Genomic DNA, 21084 nt, shown 5'->3' on the forward strand with positions numbered 1-21084 from the left:
GTTTACTTTTATCGCTCTGTTTTTTCATCTATCTTCACTTTGACATGAATCTGTATGCTTTGTAACTGTCTTCCCTACTATTTGTCTTCATGTTAGCTGCTTTACTTGACTTGGTCTTCAATCTGATACTCTTTAACCTTGATACACTTTGACTATTCTTTACTGTGTCCTTTTACCTTCACTGTATATTTTAGGTTTTTTACTGTCTATTTCAACAGTAAATCATTTAATTTCATGTTTCCTCTACTTGTCTTTTAACTGTATGTTTTATTTTCCATCTCTGTTTGAATAGATTTGATAACAATCTCGGAGTAAACAAGTCTTATGACTAGTATTAAGACTATTTATCCAAGGCTGCGGTCTTCTGATCGCCTGTAAAATAAAACAAACTATTAGGAAAACGTTGGGTTGATAGGGAGGGTCATTAATGGATTTATCGAGCTTTATAGGTCTATGGAGTGAGTCCAAAGTGATTTCGGGAGGTAAACCATGCTTGAATTGGTTAGTAGAGGCTTCAGGTGGAGTAGAAGGGTTTCATAAGTTTACACAGTAGAATGGGTGAAGGGCGAGAAAACCTGGGTTCTTGGGGTTTGAACTTTAACAGGAAAACTTTTAAAATATGGCGTGAACTGAACAGTAGACGGTTTGTCGCGTAGCAGGCAGGTGGTAAGTAGTTTGTTTCACATAGCTTTTGGGTGCTTGGCAGTATTGGGGGGAGGCCGCCCGATGCCATTCAGTGGCCGCCACGTAGTATTGGGGCCCAACAGGAAACCATCCATATCGGGCGAGTAAAGGTTGGTCTTCAGAGGCCTTGCAAAATCAACGAGGCCTTGAAAAGTCTAGTTTGGATTGGATAGTAAACCTTTGGAGTTGAAGCCCGGAGAGAAGGCCATAAGCTTTTAAGGATTTACTATCATAAGTATGAATAAAGCAGGATGAAGGATGACAAAGCACAAGGTAACTAAAGCCAAATTTCAGAAGGCCATTGATCTACAAGTTCTTGACATTTCACTAGGAAATGCCATCCCCAAGTGGAGCCACTGTTATGTTCCTATACCAATAGGTGTCATAAATTTTGAATGGTTGAGGTCAAAACTGTAAGATGTACATACCTTTGTTTTCTTCAAATGTTTTCCATATTCAAAATGATAAAAAAAATAAAAAAATGTAAAGAGGGTATGTCCTAAAAGAAAAATCAAAGGAGAAAAAGAGTAAAAAGGGTAAAAAAAGATGAAAAAACGAACCCCAAGGAAAAACAAAAAGACCATGAAAGTGTGCAAGTCCAAATGCCACTACTATTTACTTTTCTGCATAATAATGATTGTGTGAAACTTGATATTCATGCCACAATCCATGGTAATCAAACAGTGTAATCTTGGTTATTCCATGTTTTGGATTTCATGTTTATAGATAGAGAATAAAATATGACCAAACTGTTTAATCTTGGCAGATAAGTGGATAGGTAGAGTTAATAAAAGGAGCTCAATTGTTTAATTTGAGCCCTTGGATGTAATAAGGATAGACTTAGATACATTTCTATTGTAAAAGAAAATAAATGTTTTGATAAGGGTTTTCCAGCTTAAGTGCACCCTAATAAAGAGTAGAAAAAATGGTAGGATGAGTAGATGGGTAAGTAGTTGAATGGTTGCAGAATTGTGATGATTGAATAGATAAAATCATATAATTTACTTTCATCATCAAATTTCTAAAGTATGGATGATAATTGAGCATTTACCAAATTACACAAAATCAAATTGATTAACCTCGCTCATTCACTACATTTTTCACTTAACTAATTCCCAAGAAAAGTATTAAAGTACCTAAAACTTTAAGTTAAAGGGGCTCAGAGCATTTCTCTGACTTCTGGAGGGACCGGACCCTCGGCCCAATAACTTATAGGTCCTAAGTACTAAAAGTCCCCTCATAAGCATTCACCCCCTTCAATTCATTCATTTTCCCCTGAAAAATCCCTTTTCCTAAGGTAAAAGCACCATTTTCCAAGGGAAAGTAATCACCCCCAAGCAAGCCCCTTTTTCAAAAAAACCCACAAATGCGCATTTAGCCTAAGTTATAATGTTCTATGTGAAGAGTAAATAAATTTCAAACACATTATACTTAGCGCAAAATCCATTTTTCCATTTTCATTTCATATTAATTCCCAATTTTAATTATATTTATTAAATCCCAAAAGTACCCATTTCTCGTATATATATCAATAAAACCCTTATATTAATACCTTGTCCTGAAAAGTTTGAAATATAAACTTTATGAATAAAACTCGACATAATTAATCAATCCGTGGTTAATTACAATCCAAACCATCTGCCAACGAAATCAGCCCCTATGCCCTTAATCCACCATAATCCGTGATCAATTAAAACCCACCGCTTTTAAACCCTCGCCGGGCCCCCCCATTTCCGTTCGTGCATCTTCATGAACCGACCAACGCCTGATCTTCCCCCGCCAAATCTAACGATCCTCGTTGATTTCGCAAGGCCTCTGAAGACCAACCTTTACCCGCCCGATATGAGTGGTTTTCTGTTGGGCCCTAATGCTACGTGGCGCTCGATGAATGACATGGGGCGACCTCCCCCCAATACTGCCAAGCGCCCAAAAGCTGTGTGAAACAAACTACTTACCGCCCACCCGCTATGCGACAAACCATCTACTATTCAGTTCACGCCATATTTTAAAAGTTTTCCTGTTAAAGTTCAAACCCCAAGAACCCAGGTTTTCTCGCCCTTCACCCATTCTACTATGTAAACTTATGAAACCCTTCTGCTCCACCTGAAGCCTCTGCTAACCAATTCAAGCATGGTTTACCTCCTGAAATCACTTTGGACTCACTCCATAGACCTATAAAGCTCGATAAATCCATTAATGACCCTCCTTATCAACCCAATGTTTTCTTAATAGTTTGTTTTATTTTATAGGTGATCAGAAGACCGCAGCCTTGGATAAATAGTCTTAATACTAGTCATAAGACTTGTTTACTCTGAGATTGTTATCAAATCTATTCAAACAGAGATGGAAAATAAAACATACAGTTAAAAGACAAGCAGAGGAAACATGAAATTAAATGATTTACTGTTGAAATAGACAGTAAAAAACCTAAAATATACAGTGAAGGTAAAAGGACACAGTAAAGAACAGTCAAAGTGTATCAGGGTTAAAGAGTATTAGATTGAAGACCAAGTCAAGTAAATTAGCTAGCATGAAGACAAACAGTAGGGAAGACAATTATAAAGCATACAAATTCATGTCAAAGTGAAGATAGATGAAAAAATAGAGCGGTAAAAGTAAAAAGTAAAAGTAAACATGGAGGAAGTAAGGGTTAAACAGAGATGAAAACACTTTCACCAGCAACAATGAAGTTTATCCAAAGTAAAAGTGAAAAACAGTTAAAAGAAATTTAAGGTTAAAAGATGAAATCAAAGCAAAAATGGTACATTCTTCGAAAATTTCTTGTTTAAGTCATAGTTTTGAAGAAACTATTTTTCCGGGGAAAATAGAGTTCGTAATTTCTATTAAAATAGAGATAATAGAGATTACATGCTGTTGATGCCAAGGCATATGCAGAAATGTGGTATAACCACTTACAATAACCAATACTTCAGAGAAGTATGCAGATAAAGCCCTCGGACAGGGCATCCAGAAACAGGGTATGAACACCCCAACAGAAGTGTACGCCAACCCTACAGGCCAATTCAAGAAGTATTTTAATAAAATAGAGGAGGTTTTTATTCCTAAAAGGCCAATATACAAAAACCTATCTCATGTTTTAAACAGGTATTACCAAATGGGAGATAAGTGCATGTCTTCACAGCCTATTTTTTAGACTATGTAAAGTCATGTTTTTGACATATCTTTGCCGAGAATATTGTGAACATATGGAGCTGAATTTTATGAAACTGAGAGAGGTTTATCTCAAAAACATACGTATCTACAATAACCTCTTTCACATTTTACATATCTATCTCTTATTAAGATATACAAAGGCATCCATGGACCCTAATTTTGCAGAATCACTGGAGCAGAATGCACAAAGAAAGGATGCAGTTAGTGACTGGGATGCCTCATCATCACTTAAGATTTGCTATCAAATTAGAATTTCTCTTCTTTGTCACCATAAATCCCTAAACATAGTGCCAAATAGATTCATTAGTTTTGAGTGTCCTTTATTTAAGTTCTATTAATGTAAAACAGTTTAAGACATTTGTAAAACCAATCTTGATATTTTTTCAAGAGATTTCAGTTTAGAATTAGTATAAATACTTCTTCATTTGAAGTATTGGGGTGGATTAAATGCATTTCTGTAGACATTTAATTTTGAGCCAAGGAGCTATTGTACTCAAGATTGGAATTAGGTTGGCTAGAACCTGAGTTTAAAATATTAGGTTTGTGGTTACCTCGGACTATTCCTTCTTTGATAACTTCTAGGGAAGACATTTGAGTGATAAAATAGTGGCGACCATACTGGGGAATCGATCCTCAGTCTCCTAAAACTTTAAGGAAATCATAAACTTTATCTTAGGCCCTTAAGGTCAAGTTTTGTAGAAGTTTTCAAAAATTTCCATAAAAAACATTAAAAAAAGTTAGAATTCTGATTACCAGGAAGATTAACAATCTCTTCAGAAATAATTTACATGTTTAGATCTAATTTATGTGGTGGACAGTGATCAGACACGCAAAAGTTAAAATCATTCACCTGGCGACTCCATTGTTCAAAGATCTAGAGCTTGAAATTTTAGAGCAATTCCACAACCAAATAATCCATATTCCAAAGCATTAATAGTGATATAGGATGATAGGGTTTGTGGAAAATCTTTCATTTCATGAAATTTTAAATGAATTCAGGGATGAGTTATCAAAATTTCAGCTTGATGAAGCTTTTTTAAGAGTTGTGTTTATAATTGTCAAATCAAGAAAATACTCTCATGAAGCTAAAATGTGTGTTCTTGAGTTAGTTGCTGAAAAATATGAAAATGAAATTAAACTTTTGCATTCTCAAATTCAGTCATATAATTTCTGAGATCCTAAAGAATTCTTACAAAATCTTCCTTCTCCAAACCAAGAGGAAATTGTACTGCCTTTTGATTTGCAGATTGAGGATGATTATGCTTTCAAGAGCAAGACTGAAGAAGTAGTTTCAGGGTTTAGTATTGAGGATACAACTGATCAATTAGACATTGAAGGCCTAGAAGAAACTATCATACTTTATGCTTTTGTTGATCCTATAGCAGATTATATGGAGGTTCTTCTCAGCTCAAGTTCTTTAACATGTTTTCTCTATGAGGACCAAATACATCAGCAGTGGCCTTTATATATCACAGTTTTTATTATATGGGTACATGATCAAATTATGCTTCTGACTTTACTGACAATCAGTCAAACAATCCATTTGTTTCTGCAGTTGCTTGACTGGCTTCATTGGCATTTTTGTATTATTTAAGTCAGCCTAATTTTCAACAATATAGAGTAGGTAGCATTTCAATTTGATTTAATTCAGTTTTCAGTAGATTATGAAATAAATCATAAAATATTTGAATCCAAGCAAAAGGCCCTAAGGTCTTGATGATTTACTAATTTGGTTTGAAGGTTGCAGCACCTTTTAGTTTCAGATCAGATCTCAAGTTGTGCAGGAAAAGGTTAAAAATATTTTTGATAAAAGGACCAAGGCTGAAGATTCCTACCTAGGTGACAAGGTGCTCAAGTGGGATTTAAGGAGGGAAGGCAAAGGTAAACATGGGAAATTTGATTTCCTATGGAAAGGTCCCTATGTCATTTATGCTTATAGAGGAAATAATGCTTACTTCCTGAGAGGACTTGATGGTATTGAAGAAGCAGGTGGGCCAATAAATAGTTGAATGATAAAACATTAGTTTGAACCTAGTTACTAATGGTCACTTCCCATTTGTACATATTTTATTTTGAAAAGTCTAGTTTGGATTGGATGGTAAACCTTTGGAGTTGAAGCCCAGAGAGAAGGCCATAAGATTTTAAGGATTTACTATCATAAGTATGAATAAAGTAGGATGAAGGATGACAAAGCACAAGGTAACTAAAGCCAAATTTCAAAAGGCCATCGATCTACAAGTTCTTGACATTTCACCAGGAAATGCCATCCCCAAGTGGAGCCACTGTGATATATAAAGGTTGGTCTTCAGAGGCCTTGCGAAATCAACGAGGATCATTAGATTTGGCGGGGGAAGATCAGGCGGTGGTCGGTTCATGAAGGTGCACGAACGACAGTGGGGGAGCCTGACGAGGGTTTAAAAGCGGCGAGTTTTAATTAATCATGGATTATGGTGGATTAAGGGCATCGAGGGTGATTTCATTGGTAGATGGTTTGACTTGTAATTAACCATAGATTGATTAATTATGTCGGGTTTTATTCATAAAGTTTACATTTCAAACTTTTTGGGGTGGGGTATTAATATAAGGGCTTTATTGATATATATACGGGAAAGGGGTATTTTTGGAATTTAATAAATATAATTAAAATTAGGAGTTAATATGAAATGAAAGCGGAAAATGGATTTTGCACTAAGTATAATGTGTTTGAAATTTATTTACTCTTCACATAGAACATTATAACTTAGGCTAAATGTGCATTTGTGGGTTTTTGTGAAAAAGGGGCTTGCTTGGGGGTGATTACTTTCCCTTGGCAAATGGTGCTTTTACCTTAGGAAAATGGATTTTTTAGGGGAAAATGAATGAATTGAAGGGGGTGAATGCTTGTGAGGGGACTTTTAGTACTTAGGACCTATAAGTTATTGGGCTGAGGGTCCGGTCCCTCCAAAAGTCAGATAAATGCTCTGAGCCCCTTTAACTTAAGGTTTTAGGTACTTTAAGACCATTCTTGGGAATTAGTTAAGTGAAAAATGTAGTGAATGAGGGAGGTTAATCAATTTGACTTTGTCTACTTTGATAAATTCTCAATTATCATCCATACTTTGGAAATTTTATGATGAAAGTAAATGATATGATTTTATCTAATCAATCATCACAATTCTGCAACCATTAAACTACTTACCCATCTACTCATCCTACCAATTTTTCTACTCTTTATTAGGGTGCACTTAAGATGGCAAACCCTTATCAAAACATTTCTTTTCTTTTACAATAGAAATCTATCTAAGTCTATCCTTATTACATCCAAGGGCTCAGACTAAACAGTTGAGCTCATTTTATTAACTCTACCTATCTACTTATCTACCCAGATTAAACAGTTTGGTCATATTTTATTTTCTATCTATAAACATGAAATTCAAAACATGGAATAACCCAGATTAAACTGTTTGATTACCATGGATTATGGCATGAATAACAAGTTGCACACAATCATTATTATGCAGAAAAGTAAATAGTAGTGGCATTTGGACTTGCACACTTTCATGGTCTTTTTGTTTTTGGGGTTCATATTTTTCATCTTTTTTGACCTTTTTTTTATTCTTTTTGTCCTTTGATTTTTCTTTTAGGACATACCCTCTTTACATTTTTTAATTTTTTTGATTTTTTCAATATGGAAAACATTTGCAGAAAGAAAAGGTATGTACATATTACAGGTTTAATCTCAGCCATTCAAAAATTATGACTCCTATTGGTATAGGAACCTAACAGAGGCTGTCCATGAGATGCTAGCAGAAGTGTGGGAACCCAGATATGTCAGAGGAGACCAACAACATCAAGACATTGGTTGTAATATATTCTTGAACTAATATAGATGCAACTATCAATTGATTTCCTACATGAAATGTCATCTCACATATTTATGGCTTAATGTTACTTGACCTATTAAGTAGGCTGAATACAATATTATATGCTATTACGTTTATTGTTTGCTGTTGTTTTCTTGTTTCAGGTGTGCGAAGGAAGGAAACGAAAGATAGCTGGAGCGAGGAAGTAGAATCATCACCAAGTGGAATAGCGTTCTGAGAGGTAGGCCCTCTTAATTGATTCTAGCCTAAGGAAATCTTCCATAGATTGTCTATTTGTGACTAGACCCGCTCTCTCGTGCTAGAGGAATTGTTTGTGCCCACACTTAGAATTTACCTGCATCACACGCATGGCTCTTTTACACATGAAACAACAAAGTCATCATGACACATCAATAGATAACATCATCACAGTGATGTGGCACCACTAGGGGCTGCCACATGGCATGTATAAATGACATGTTTCAATTGGTGAAAAGAAAAAAAATGTGTGACTCGTGGCCCCCCTTGGCATGATGATGTCATGTTGATGTCACCACATGGATGATTAGTGACCCTTGTGATCTGGATTTAAACAGGAATGCAACAAATTATAGAAATAACCATAAATACAGAGATGTAGCAGAAATAATACTTCATTTCATTAACGTAGAATACTGAAATATGCTTACAAACAGAAATGGAAATAAACCAGCTAGGGGATGGCATCTAAACAGTAACGTAACAAATTACAGAAATAACCATGAATACAGAGATGTAGTAGAAATAATACTTCAAATTATAGAAATAACCATAAATACAGAGATGTACTAGAAATAATACTTCATTTCATTCATTAATGTAGAATATTGAAATATGCTTACAAATAGAAATGGAAATAAACCAGCTAGTGCGATGGTAGGTTATCTCTGAGAAGAGATGTGGCGGCTACATTCCTCTGAACTATCTTACAATGAGGCTCGTAGGCCTATTTATTGTTGAGAAACAATGGAAAACCCTAAACATCCAAAAACCTAACCCTAGGAGACGAAGCACCAAACTATGGGACCCGTTTTGGGTAAATTGGTAGATCAACTTCCCGGGGTCATAACTTTGGCATATGATCTTCGTTTGACATGCACAATACCTCGTTAGAAAGATATACCTGAGGAATACAACTTTGGGATGAGAAAAATTGGTCCATTGACCCATGTTGCTCCCATTTTACTTGTAAAAATGTCGTTTATGGCCTCAAAACGGCTCCGGAAGTTCAGCACCCAAAAAACTGTTAAAAATAGTAAATTGTGCTACAATTAAGGAAACTGAAAAACTAAAAGAGGTAGTTGTGGGGGTCCAAGTGGGATAGGTGGGTGGCCACCAACATCCACTTGGATCATTCCTACACCCTTAGGAAGCAATGGTCGCCATTGCGTTGAGTTCCTCCATGAGATGAGGAAACTTCTGTTGAGCTTGGTCCCTGGTGAGTTGTTCTGCAACCTCTGATTTGTCCAGTAATGGTGGGAAGCATGATCGAGGGCGATCCACATTGAACACTCGGTGCAAGCGAAGGAATGGGGGAATGATGTGCTCCAAAGCATTGTTTCCCACAACCTTGGTAATGGTGTAAGGACCATATTGGAGTGGTATGAGCTTCTGATGGGCTCTTGTAAGGTGTTCTTTCTGCAAATGCAATCGGAATTTGTCGCCCACTTGAAACTTGTGTGGTACCTGATGCTGATCATGTCACTTCTTGTGCTTGACATTTTCTAGAATGGAGTGGCGATAGATCGGCCCGTTGGGTAGAGGTGCTTTGGAAGTCTGATCGGACAAATGCTTGACCTGACAATGCAATAATACCCCTGTGGGTGAGGAGAAGATGTCCCTGTCTTCTTTCATGACCGTATCCACCTGCTTCTACTGCTGCGTGGAGGAAACCTTCGTGAGGGTCATGGATGTGGCGATGATCTTCCCTTACTTTGGGAGTGAACCAGACAGAAAATGAATTTCCTAGTATAGGAGATGAGCTTGCTGCATTTGTTAGCAATGATCAAAGAGGTGGTGGTAGGTGGGGCTACCTCCGGTATCCAGTATAATGAATTACCTAATGAAATAATAACAGCGTGAGGGCTTGACTCATACACAACATGTTGCCTCCATAAGTATGGTTAGACTAATAGTACGTCACAAACATCAAGAGGTGCAACATCACACAATACCTCATCTGTGAAGGGCTTGATGTTGTAGGGAAGGCGACACTATTGGCGGACTCAGAGATCTTGTCCTTGGTGAAGCCACCTAATACTGTACGACTGTGGGGGTGGTGTAGTTGGTAGGCCCAACTGCTTCATGACCTCTACTGAGATGAGGTTCTTTTGGCTACCACTGTCGGCATGAATTGCACTGGCAAACCCTTCACCCACATTTGTGAGTGAAAACAACGCTCCCCCTCTTCTGGTTCTTCGGGCTCATTCTTCTGGACCTTGGTGGTGGCAACAGTGGCGCTGGGATTCACATCAATGATTTGATTCCCTTTGTCATTTCCCTTATCGGGTTCTGACTCAGGGTCGAAACATGCATCTGATTCAGAAGCCTTCAACTTGGCCACCAACGACCACTTGGTCTGACACTCACCTGCGTTGTGAGTGGGGCTCTTATGGAACTCACACCACTTTCCTGTGTACTTCTTTAACTTCATGGTGTTTTTCTTTTCTTATGGATTCGACGGGTTGTCTTGGGTCACCCCGCCTTGGCTTTGTCCTTTGTTCTTTGGATTCGCAGATCCAAAGTCTCACTTCTTTTGTTTAAACTTTTTCTCGATCTTGACAGTGTATTTGTATGCCATACGGAGCTAGGAGATGTTCAGGAAATCCATCTCATCCTAGATGTACCTGTGTAGGCAGCTGCGGTATTTGAGTACCAAATGCAACTCATAATCCTTGATACCCAACTTCGTGAGAAGGATATGAAAAATATTTGTGAACTCCAGCACATCTTGGTCCCTTCCCTGTCGTAGCGTGGTCCACTTTATGTATTTATCCTCATAGCTTTTGACAGGGTAGTACTACTCCTTAATGGCATCCTAGAATGAATTCCAAGTGGGTGCGGTTTAAAACAGTGAGGTCGTACTCTCATCCTTATGTTCGTAGTAGGTTTCCCACCAGTCCTTGATGTGGGGGGCATCTTTGAGAAGTGCAAAAGTGATCTTTACCCAACTAGAAAAGTCATGAATAGAAAAATAACCTTCTAGTATATTTAACCATTTATCTATGACATCTGCATCTATCTGACCCTCGAATATGGGGATTTCAAAGTTAACTTGTACCTTAAAGGGCGTGACATTTCCAGAGTAGTTGTTGGAAGCCGATGCCTTGCCCTTGGATAGCCGCTAAAGGATTTGGGAAAATTTTTCCATCATCGCGTTCCTTTGTCGCTCGAGGGCTTCTTCGAGCAAGACTTTGATAGGATCTCCTACCCCTCATATTTATTTTCATCTACCATGGGAGGCCGCCAGGATTTACGAGGATGGTCTTGTAAAGGTTCGACCAGTTCAATGCCTAACTCCTTATATCCCGACCTCGTTGGGGACATGCAAAGAAAAATAGAGAAAGAGTAGACCACTCTGATACGACTGATATAGATTTAAACAGGAACACAAAAAATTACAGAAATAACCATAAATATAGAGATATAGCAGAAATAATACTTCATTTCATTAATGTAGAATACTGAAATATGGTTACAAATAGAAATGGAAATAAACTAGCTAGGGCGATGGTAGCTTATCTTTGAGAAGAGATATGGAAGCTACATGCCTCTTAACTATCTTAAAATGAGGTTCGTAGGCCTATTTATTGTTGAGAAACAATGGAAAACCTTAAATATCCAAAAACCTAACCCTAGGAGATGAAGCACCAAACTATGGGCCCCACTTTGGGTAAATTGGTACATCAACTTCCCGGGGTCGTAACTTTGGCATACGATCTCTGTTTGACGTGCACAATACCTCATTAGAAAGATCTATCCAAGGACTACAACTTTGGGATGAGAAAAATTTGTCCATGGACCCATGTTGCTCCTAGTTTTCTTGAAAAACGTCGTTTATGGCCTCAAAACGGCTCCAGAAGTTCAGGACTCAAAAACTGCTAAAAATAGTAAACTGTGCTACAATTAAGGAAAATGAAAAACTGAAATAGACAGTTGTGGGGGTCCAAGTGGGATAGGTCAGTGGCCACTAACATCCACCTGGATCACCTTGGGTCCTAGACATATGGGCATGTTCACATGCATTTAAGCCTCCAGGTATTAAGGCATACTCATCAAACTTGGTCACATGATGGGGTGATATAGACCATGGCACGACCTTTAATTATTTAATAAAAGGAATTATTGTGAAACCATTTGGCCCTTGGTTAGTTCTCATGAGCCATGGGTCCACCTACCCATCTATATATAAAAGAGATCACAAATTAATTATACACATAGATATTATAGAGATCAAATTTGAAAATGAAAGACTTCACATTTATGAGTTTGGTTATTTATTTGGTTATGTTTTATGGTTCGCGAAGTGTTTCATGGTTCATTGCCTTGTTTTAAATCTCATAAACCTTTTTATTCGGTTCATTACACGTTCTCGTTTGCATTGGAGCCCAAATGGGCATTGCAGTTTGAAGGCATACACAGAGAAGTTTGGTTCCTGTTGAGATGATGACTTGTCAATAATAGGCCACCATGAGAGAAAGATTCTGGTCAGAGATTGCAAAGACGTTTCGGTCACACTGGCTCGATCCCGGGTCATTTTGGATTGGCATGATGAGGTCCACACTCTTGGCTCATGGATCTTAGTCATGAACATGTTGAATCATTTAGTTGGACGAGGATTATTCTCACAGTGGTCCATGCCCTCAACCCGAGGAGTTGAGTCATGAGCAAGTAGAGTCGTTTGGTTGGACAAAGATTGTCCATGCAGTGGTCCACACCCTCAACATGAGAAGGGGTGAAACTATGAATATGGGTTACACTTTTGGGCCAAATGTGGCGATGAAATTTTGAGTTTTTCCTCTTTTATCGAATTTAAACCCTCAAAATTCATATAAGCATTGTGAATTTTGATTAGGAGTAAAAATACAAATTGTGGAGAATTATGTTGTTGTCCTAAAGATATTTTTTGCGAAAATATTTAGTATCGTATAATATGTCAATTTTCCATTAAATGAAATGCTTGTCCTTGCAAATTTTCACACATTTAAGAGGTATGCATGTGTTCACGTAGCATATAACTTAGTATAAAATGTGTAAGATATATATATATATATATATATATATATATATATATATATATATATATGAGGATGATCTACATGGAGAGAGCTAAGTTTTTCATATTTTTTTTATGCAAAAATGTATTTTTTATTATTTTGTGAAGTTAGCAAAGTAATATTTCAATTGCATTTTGTAGACACATGTGTTCACATAAGGTTGTTTCTTAAATATTTAAATAAATTGAAAAACCAAAAGTACCCTTTTGAATAGGAATCGTAAACAAAGATAGTGGTATTTTTTGAATTTTTTCGTTGTGTATATTTTATGATATTGATTTTTTATTCAACCTCTTTAAAATAGTTTTAAAAAAATTCAAGCATTATGTTTAAAAGAAATTAGATGAAAAATATCATATGAATTCGAAAATGTCAAACTCATATTCCATTGGATAGAGGATTCCTTCATGAATCCAACATGATCAACTCCACCACCTAAGGACAAATTTAGCCCTATGTACGCTATGGTACAAAATGGAGTTGCAGGAAATTTTGCAGAAGAGGTGTTGAAATTGTTGATGTTAGGACTTAAGAGGCTCGATCGAGCACTTAAAGCGCTTGGTCAAGCTCCTAAATTTCAAATTTAAATAGCTCGATTGAGGGTTTCGTAAACCCTCGATCAAACCATATACATGATTAACATGGGCTTGATCGAGCTATGTAGCTCGATTGAGCCTTTATAGAATTTTTTTGAATGATCTAAAATTAAACTTTTACCTCATTTTAAAATTCCAAACCTTATTAGAATTTTTGTTATAATTTCATGTTAAAACCTTATTAAATTTAATATTAATATTAAAAGAATATTATTATTATTATTAAATTAAATGATGAAATGATATTAATATAAAAAATTAATATTAATATTTTTTAATGTCAATATTAAATTTATTAATTTCAGATTAATATAATATTATTAACTTTAATATATAATAAAATTTCTCATATTATAATATATACTAGCACAACCACATTAATAAATGTGGTTGATTTACCCTATAGGCGTTAACAAAAGAGTTGACTATTAACACAAAAAAGTCATACAAGATGATTCAATATATGTTAATTTTATTTAACCTAATTTTTTATAAATCTAACATAATAAAAAATATAATGTTTTTCAAATTATGAAGTAATCATAACCTAAAACTACCTTTAAATAAATAAAACCTAAACAATTTCAATTGGAAGACATGAAGTGCTTTATGTATCTTTAATGGAGGTAGTTGGAACATTAATATTTTCAAAAATTTTAGATAATCCTTCCATGGAAAATGATCATTATCATTTTCCCTCCAAGTGAATGTACAACACACATTTGAAATCTTGCATTTTAAATATATATTATATAAAAAAATTAAATTGTTGTACGACATCAAAATAAATAAATAAAAAATATTTAAACATAATATTTTAATTGTCAAAGTATTTTAATTTTTTTGAAATATAGAGTGAGAGAGAGTGGGAGAGAAGGGTAATAGAGAGAGAGGGACACAGATGGAGAGAGGGAGAGGAGGAGAGAGTCTCCATGAAAGAGAGGTAGCTCGAGTGATGGAGTTCGAGGAAAAGATAGGGAAGGAAGAAGTTAAATACATATATAGAGAGAAAGGTGGAGAGAGAGAGACAAAAAGTGACAAGGGAGAGATGGAGAGAGTGTGTATGTTTGGGGGTGAGATATAAAGACAAATAAGGAGAGATGGAGAGAAGGGGGAGAGAGAATGAGAGAGGGAGGGAGATAGTCAACAGAGTTGTAGGTTAAAGCTAGAGAGAGAGAGAGAGAGAGAGAGAGAGAGAGAGAGAGAGAGAGTGACATGGGGGAGAGACAGAGGGAGGTGGGAGAGAAAGGAAGAGAGAGAGGACTTGAGAGGGAGGGAGAGAGAGATATGGAGTTGGAGCAGGAGAGTGAGGGAGGTAATAAAAAAGATATATAGAGAGATAAAGGTGGAGAGAGAGAGAGAGGGAGTGGAAAGGGAGATGTAGAGAGAGAGGGAGAGAGGAGAGTAGAAGGGAAGAGAGATAGAAGGGGAGACAAAGGGAGAGAAGTGGAAGAGAGGGAGAGAGAGAGTGAGATGGAGGGAGATATAGATAGATATGGAGAAATATGTGTATGTTTGTGGGGTGATATAGAGAGATGAAGGAGAGACATAGGGAGATAGAGATATAGATGGAATGGGGAGAGAGGGAAGAAGAGAGAGATAGATGGAGGGAGGGAGAGATAGATAAATATGAACAAAGATTGTGTGAATTTCTTTGGGGGTGAGATAGAGAGACAAATAAGGAGAGATGGAGGGAGAGATCAATATAGATGGAGGAGGGAGAGAAAGGGAAGAAAATTTCTTTCACTAGATGCATTGATTTCAGTGTACAAAAGTTGATTTCTAATCCTATTTGATTTCTTGCAAATTAGATGCATTGATTTCTATGTAGATGTTGATTTCTAATTCTATTTCATTACTTGCATTAGATGCATTCATTTCATTAAATATGTTAATTTATAATCTTGTTTGATCGAGCTTGCATTAGATGCAGTGATTTCAGTGTAGATGTTGATTCCTAACCTATTTGTTTGCTAGCACTAGATGCATTAATTTCAGTGTAGATTTTGATTTCTAATCATATTTTGATTACTTGCAACATTAGATGCATTGATTTCAATGTAGATGTTTATTTCTAATCATGTTTGATTGTTTGCATTATATGCATTGATTTTAGTGCAGATGTTGATTTCTCATCCTATTTGATTACTTGCATTATATGCATTGATTTCAATGAAGATGTTGATTTCTGATAAATGATGCAACTAGATATATGGTGTACATTAATTTCAAAGTAATTAGTTGCAAAAAAAATTTATTGACGACATGAATTATGACTGAGATTTTGTAGATAACCTCAAACAAAATAAATTCAAATAAAACATGTATTTGTAAATTTTACATGTCCACATATTTTAAAATTGAATATATAACTCATTTTAATCATATTTGAGTTTCCATCACAAGGAATTGATTGAAATACTTGGATAACTGCTTGTAAATTTAATAAAGTTGATAATATTATATAAAATTATAGAAATGTTGTCATATATTGTTTTTTGACCTATATATTAAATTTCAATATGATTGACTTATATCATGTTATGACTAAGATCTTGTAGATAATCTCAAAATAAATAATGTTGAATAAAACCTGTTTGTTGTTTACATGACATATTTTAATATTAAAATTGAATAAAACATATTTCAATCATATTTGTGGTTTTTAATTGAACCTTGACATAAGAAATTGATTGAAATACTTAAAAAAATTATCCATGTAATGGTATATGGGTGGGCCACAAATTTTTTCATATATATATATATATATATAACTTTATAATTAAAATAATTTATTTTTAAAATTGAATTATAATAACATATATGTTGATTTCACTAGAAGAAACTTTCTACAAGGCAATATGAAGCATGATTATAATTCTTTCCATGTTCAATATTAAAGTGATACATGATATATTTTAGTTCATTTTAAGTATCAAAGTTACTTTTATCATAACTTAATATTGTACTTATTTTCTTAGTATATGAAACTGGAAATCAAAATTGAACATATATTTTACTAATAAAAGTTATAGTATATAGATAAATTATTAAATTAGCAAAATAATTTTAACAGATCCATAAATTTCAAAAATTAATGAGCATCCATAAACAAGATTAATACAAATCCATAAACTGAAATAGTGAATACATGTATCAATAAATTATCCATATGAAAATATATACAAATTACAAATATCAAATGAACATTCATCAAATGAAATAATAAGCATCCATAAACTAAAATAATGTCCATGATGTACATCCATAAATTGTCAATGTATAAAAATATACAAAGTATGTATCACACATGTGAATATGCCCTAGATGAAATGAGCTTGAAAATATACAAACGATAACACTCTAAGTACCACCAGAACTCCTATGTGAGTTCTGCCACACAAAGTAAGTGTCCATTAGCTGGTACTGCAATACAACACATTCAAATTCAAACTATTTAGATCATTATTTGTATAAAATAAAAATATGGAAATAAATGATAATGAACCATATTTTTAATTACATATACATGATTCTACTAACCTCAGTTGAGTCCAAATGCAAGTAAGTTAGGATGGGGGTCTGATCATGAATCTGGGTTTGTTTCTCCCCTACATGTGGCTCGATGATTGGGGCATGCATCAATGGACCTGCATCATCAGTTCCTCTAAACCCAAAATCCCACTCATGTCTCCACATAATAGTGGCATCAATAACACTTTGCATATGGGTCTGTGTACATAATGACAAGGACAAATCATAATTAGTCTACGAATTAATTAAATGAACACCCTCCTCCCACATCTACCCATGTAGCTTACCAACTATGGTAAATATGTGACGAGAAGTTACTATGATATGATTCAACTTCCTATGTGTCAGTTAAGGAAGTGGAATCGATGAAAACACACCATACAAATCTTCCACATTAGCAATAGAACTCCCAGGATCCATCCCAACCACTCAGGTAACCAACCCCTGAGACCAACTGAAGTTTTAGACCATTAAACCCCCTAACACTCCCTTGATATGGGCATGCATGCGTCAAGGAGGCTTTGGACGCTCCCACAACATGGGAATGCATGCGTCCAGGGATTTTTCTGCTGAGTTCCATGCCAGCGTCTTCGGGATTTGAACCACTTTTTCTGGCCCAGAGCCTAGGTCACTGTCCAAAACTCAATGACACTTTCGGAATGAATTTACACAATATAACAATGATGCATTTGTAAAAAAATCAACAAGGATTAGACTGGACCCCTACTAGCCATGATAGGAATTTCGTCAAACATGTCACAAATATGTAATCTACAGGCTTAAACAACAGATATGAGCATAGGGGTCTCATACTTATTTGAGAATCGCAAAGAAGTATTGTTCCCTTATATCATTAGCTGCAATTTCATCTATTAGTCCATAGATACATTGTTCATTCATTGACAAATCAAAACCTGATGAGAGCCATAGATCATCACTGTCATAAACTATGCTCATAATCAACATATAACCAACAACATAACAATGATAATACAACCATCAAGATCACATAATAACAAGTACACTTACCCATAATTTACAAGAGGAAAGAGCTCTTATTGCCATATGCAAAATGCAACCAGGTCTGGGACTTCCACATACCACCCGACCATAGACATGGCTGAGCTAAATATCTCTTGAGCCATTCACCCCCATGCCATATTCCAAGAATGAATGTGGGATCTCATTAAACACATCCATCAAAACCATCCAGGGTTTCTAGAGGCCAATCACATCAACCCATCAAACAATGATTCCATCTCACAACCAGACATCACAAAACCATCATCAGATTGGTCTCTACCCAAGCCTTCTAGGGCTCTAGATCATTTGTTCCAACCAAGGATTCCAAGCCTAGTAACTCAACCCATAGCTTACTCCAGGCTTCCAGAGCGTTTGTCCAACTAGGGCTTCCAGGACTAGTAACTCAACCCACCAAGGGTTTCCAGAGCATCTGTCCAACCCAGGATTCTAGGACTAGTAACTCAACCCAAGTTGTTATAGGGCTTCTAGAGCGTTTTTCTAACCAGGGCTTCCAATAACTAATAACTCAACCCAAGCTAAAGGAAACATCATATATAACTAGAAAAACAAAGAAATGAACCCACAACACCATGGCTATCTAGGAAATTGCAAGGCTAGGTAGATCCACTGTCAATCTAGGCAATCCTCCATGCCAATGACAGATCATGACCAATAAACCACATGCATATGCCATGCATGCCAAAAATAGTGAGGAAAATACACATGCAACTCGGTACCTGCAAGCAAAACCCGTTGCAACTTCTGATCCTGATGTACTCTTGTAATTTCCTGCTCTTCCTTTGCCTTCTTTCTCCAAAAATCTAAGTATGCCACACTCCCCTAAGAGTGATCCAAGAAAACTCTAAGTATCCAAGAGTATGAGAGAGAGAGAGAATAGAATGAGAGCTCCAAAACTGAACTGGAAAAATCCTACCAACTGATCCTCAGAAGCCTTTTTATCAATGAGGCCTCTATTTTCTTCATTTTCCATTATTTTCCTTAATTTTTCTCCTCGCATGCAACCTGTACCCTTTCACCTTCCTTTTCTCCTAATTTCCTTTATTTTCATAGGTAAAATGCTACTAAATGTCTCATGCCTTTCCAAATCCTTTGCTAATTTACTTATCCATAATAAACCAAAGTGAACACCCACTATGATGTTTTTGCCTACCATTTAGCTTGGAATACGTGTCCCATGACCATGGTCTTATATTTTTATAGTTACATGGATTTTTTTAACCAGGGCTGTTACAGAACCCTCCCCCTTGGGGGAACATTATCCTAGGTGTTCAATGACACCTATAACCAGCAAGACTGTGGAAAACAAAACATACTACCCATGGAGCTTTATAAAATAGCTTGTTGCAGTATTTACAATGACCATATGATAAAACATGAAAAACATATTGTTTACTGGTGCTTTCTAACACAACTCATTATGATATTTACATTAATAATGACATATACACACATACACATTTGCTTCACCCAACAAATAATTATATTGTTTATGGAGCTTTATAAATCTAGCTTGATAAAGTATTTACTATAATATACACATATGCACATTTTCTCGACCAACAAATAAAAGATATGATACCTGCATCTGAAACAAGGGAATCCAAAGGCTCACACCTCTACCCTCAAAGTAATACTAGGATTCACCTCCTTCCCAAGAGATCCATAATCCACTACAAGGTCAAATCTTCATTGAATGTCCAACACTATAATCCTGCGCCACTTATCCTCTCAGTGAACAATTACTAGCTCATTATTCCAGGGCACACTCCCAATGTGCATTTGATTCCATCTAGAAATGTTAATGACCAAAAAATATATCCCCGACCTTCCCTTCTTTGTTACATAGTCCCTCGGGAAATCCAGTCAACCCCTTCCGTGCAGTCACACGGCACCCCCATCTTGGGCAGTCCATCCCTTGGCAAGGTTTCCTCGCATCTGAAGTTCTAAAAACCAAGGCATATCCCTGCCTTAAAACCATCATACTGGTCATAGTATGCTCAAGGAAATCAATGACCACTATTGGGTACCAATGTCCCACAATGGTTCTGCTCCTGAAGTGATTTACAAACATACTACAACATGTTCCAATTCCTTTTGTTGTTGTTGCTAATGCTTGCCGTCAATTTCGACCACCCAACCAGGCATTTTATGCTTTCCTATACCAAGCACATAATTTCCATTAGATTCAAAATAAATTGAAATAAATTCAAATCATACCTCATTGGTGGCCCGTCAACAAGGCACACTTGTAATTCTGTTCGCTTCCTGTCACAACAAGTCAAACTAGCATCTTTGACCAAATCATCATGTATAAACATATCACATCATGTTAGCTTAAAACACAACCATCATAGATCGAAATCATAAATCGCATGCAACCATCATAAACCAAAATCATAAATCACATGCATAATAAAACTGAAATAAAATATTGATACTTATCCTTTAATTAATCCTCAGCTTCTAGCTTTGTCCTTATTCCATACGCACTCAAGATCGGTTTCCATACCTGAAAAAACCCAATGGCTTCTCTTCAACCATGTGCACATACACATAGTGTGCCTCACACACATCCAACCACACACGACATACAACACCATGCAATACATGCACCTACATCTACCATACAACTCATACACCTACACCCAGTGTACAACATAACACATACATACACCTACATCTAGTGTATAACACAATACACATACGTACACATATTACAAAACAATGAATACACATGTCATGATGCCATGACTACACAATTCACATATGTAGTACCGCATGTACACAACACAACATGTACGACATTCACATAATACCACATGTACACTAGTACCACATGTATAACATGTACATAGTACCACCTATACACAACACCACCTACACAACGTGTACACA

The sequence above is a fragment of the Pinus tabuliformis genome, chromosome 2_2, assembly GCF_031772625.1.
Source record: "Pinus tabuliformis cultivar Carrire ecotype Pingquan chromosome 2_2, CPIR1, whole genome shotgun sequence".
In the NCBI taxonomy this organism is placed as follows: domain Eukaryota; kingdom Viridiplantae; phylum Streptophyta; class Pinopsida; order Pinales; family Pinaceae; genus Pinus; species Pinus tabuliformis.